A 3,419-nucleotide genomic window follows, 5' to 3' on the forward strand; every position below is an offset into this window, starting at 1 on the left:
ACCGAAGCGATTAAAGTTTGTCCTGGACTTCACAAACTTTTGCACATGTACTCAAAATAATGTACCCATTCATTAAGTGACCATCAAACGTCCTTAATCGTATCTTTTGAAGCCAGAGGTTTGGAATCACTAGTAAATACATGTACGTGTAGTTCCATTTCCAGTATGTAAAAAAACAGTGACAGTCTTGCAAGGGGGAACAATTTGGATTTTCCTGCAATTTTCATTCAGGTACAACAGGTTATTCAACAAACCTGTCAACAGGTTACATTCATGACTACTGGGAATACTTACTAAGTACAAACATACATGTAGCAATAGGTAGATGAGTACACTTACTTCTTCATTTTCCTTGAGTGTGTCTACTAGTGCCAGTCTCCTCTCTTCTGCCACATCCTGCCAGTAGGACTCAGAAGTAGGCTCTAAGGTAGGGTAGGAAACAAGTAATATCATTGTAGCATGAAAGTTCATCTGTGTTGGTACAAGTCATTATGAAATGAAGACCTAGCTTAAACTTCCAACACTTAGACTACGGAAATGGGACTTACCCCAAATTTTCGGATGACTCCATCAACCTTGTTCACGGAATAATAATATCATTGCAGTAAAGTAACAATATATCATTTGGACCATATTGAACATTGACACAGAAAAAATCTCCAAGGAAATACATAATATTGTTTGTCCAATCATGAAGGAATACTAGTAATATTGCTACATCATGTAGTACTTGCAGTGGATGCTGTGAAAAGTTGCGTACCATTCTTCATGATGTCCAGTGCCTCCTGTGCCAGAGACTTGCTATCATCACAGCTGCTGCTGTCGTTTGATGACGAGTCTTGATCGTTGTAGATCACGGGAGCTGTGGTAGTTGTGCGTGACGTCAAGTCAGCCCGAGGAAGTTTGACTGGCTTGTTCCGCTCTCCGTCCGAGCAGCTTTTCCTCTCGGTGCTTTTCTGTTGAAAGTCATTACATGAAATTAAAGACTATGCTAGAGGGTACTACCGTCCGACCGTCCCGCGATCAGTCTGATCGAGACGGCGTCTACCGCCAGCGGAGTCCATTGACGCGACTAAGCTTCGTATTTGGTACTCACGGGGCAGAAGTTTTTACACACAGGATCGGTTCAAACCCTTTAAGACTCTGAAAGAGTTTGATTTGATTTGATCGTTGTATCAGGATGTGTAGAGAGTGTTGTGGGACGTGCAGTTTCGTGGTGAAGTACGTTGTAGACTGTCGGGATACGCAAAGGTCGCTATTTTGGAACAGCCCCGGACTGTGTCTGGATAATAACAAACAAATGCGGGGCCATCGGCCGCCGACCGGCCGCCATCCACAGTCCGCACTGCCGCGACTGTGGCTGAACAAGGTGAGTGTTACAAGTTGCCAGGGCCCTGTTCTACGTGGACATTTACCACAGAGTAAAAGGACAGGTAGCTCCAACAGATACGTGGCCATGGCTACCCTCGTTGACATCTACAGGCCCCTACGCCAGGGTAAAACACACCGATTTCTGATCAGCAAAAAAAAGCCGATAAAAGCCGATCTTGAGAACATGAGACGTGGTCATGGAGCCAGAACAACCCCAAGGACAATGTTACGAACAAGAAGAGTGTTCAAAACGTAGATTGTGGCCCAAAACACGCAACTATCGCCAACAGTTTGCATAGCGTACCATAGCGATAGGCACCAGGCTGCACCCCCTAATGGCGGACAATGCTCGCTGCCGGGGGAAGAGTCACGTGACCATCTGTGGTGAATAAGCCCTATACTATCATCAAGTTCAGGGCCAGCTCTACTGTTCTAGCCTGCCATGGGTAGGTTTTGTGGTATACTTCGGTGACAACCAAGATCTGTTCATCCAGCGTATTTATGTTCACATACAGTGGCAAGAGAAAAAATTGCCAAAACTGGATTTCTTCTATAAGAAGGCAGTTCTGCCGGAGCACCTGACTGAAATAGTGAGGAGGAGACAAACACTGTATGAGAAGGGGGAGGGGGCATATAAACCCAATCCACCCGATGTGAAACAAAAAATAAAAAATGTATGAATTATTGTGCCCAGAGAACTGTAGCCAGCAGTGTGGTTTTACAAGGTAATCATGAAAGAAAGAAGACAATAGTTAAAACAATTGATTAGCCAACAAGAACGTCAAAGGCAGGATTAGAACACAATTTACAATAAATTAGTATGAAAAATTTGCTCCTGTGAGATTCGATCTCTCTCTGTCATGAATCCACCTATCAAAGTTTTCCCACTTGCCGCTACCCTACTGAGCGCGACTGACGCTTTGCCTCTAAAATAGATCTTTTAGATTATGCGAGCTTGTGATGCAAAACTAGAAAATGATAACAGTGTGTAACACCAAGGTAAAACCTGTGGTAAAACCTACAAATGTTGTCCCATAGAATCACAAGAGAAGTGTACATCTGATGTTTATCATGTATGCAATATGCAATCTTTATTGAACATAGTCTTCACTGTTAGTTGCACTCTGGTTCACTCTGGTAAGGAAGGTTGTTCTTGCTGCGAAATCATTTAGCGTGTTCGGTAGCGTTCCTGCTTTGCAACACATGGTTGCCTTCAACGGCGCCGGATTGTGAATGAAATTTAATATATGTCATTGTCTTACAATACTGTACATGTTTCAGAATGCATGTTTCATTTGTTAAACCATGCAATATTTTCAGACGTGTAAAATTGTATGCACGTTTTATTTTTAATCGATTACGTATGATATGCATTTTGTAATTTCAGCCCTGTATGACTAGCCATAAACACCGACGTCAAACAAATAAACGAAAGGATCAATATTTATGGACCCTGGCGCTTTTCCAAACAATCCAGGCAAAAATGTCAGCCACAAAAAATACATGACAGAAGCACGATACAATGCCTCCTACCATATTGTTAAAAACTCTCGTCGCTGGTGTTTGTTTAAACACCGCCCTTGTTATAGCTGGCTTCTGCATCCTACTATATATTTTAAAGCGTCGAATCTTCTCACTTTGGCCTCCTTAACTATAGAAATCTCCTTAGGCGGGAAACTGTGTACTGGTACTTTGCTTGCAAATGATGATGAGAGGGGAAAACCCATTCAAATAATAGGGGCACAATTATAGACAGCGAATGCTATAATTTGTATATACTTAATGTTGATTGAATTTTTTAAAATTAGGAACCAAAAACTAAGTAAACAACTGCTTGGATGCTGAAAACATCAAACACATTCTGGGAATAATGAATTGCAACCTTTTGAGGCTTTGTGTGCCTTAGGATGGTAGAAAAAGTAGCTACGTGAAATGAGCTTACATGCAGTTAAAAAATACACATCTTTCTACATTGTAATATATTCCAAATCATACAATAGAAATCGTGCAAATATGGCTAAAGCCCGTGCTTCACTGTTTCATTTTGA

General features: G+C 41.7%; 1 long non-coding RNA gene across 1 annotated transcript; it reads right to left on the minus strand.

Annotated features, from left to right (window-relative positions):
* Positions 1-346: 346 nt before the first annotated feature.
* Positions 347-963, minus strand: LOC109464888. Its single transcript, XR_002139906.1, has 2 exons — positions 761-963; positions 347-422 (listed from the first exon to the last, which is right to left on the minus strand). It is a non-coding gene; the product is annotated as an uncharacterized LOC109464888 (long non-coding RNA).
* Positions 964-3,419: the final 2,456 nt, after the last annotated feature.

This window comes from Branchiostoma belcheri, unplaced genomic scaffold, assembly GCF_001625305.1.
Source record: "Branchiostoma belcheri isolate BF01 breed outbred unplaced genomic scaffold, Haploidv18h27 scaffold1423, whole genome shotgun sequence".
Lineage (NCBI taxonomy): Eukaryota > Metazoa > Chordata > Leptocardii > Amphioxiformes > Branchiostomatidae > Branchiostoma > Branchiostoma belcheri.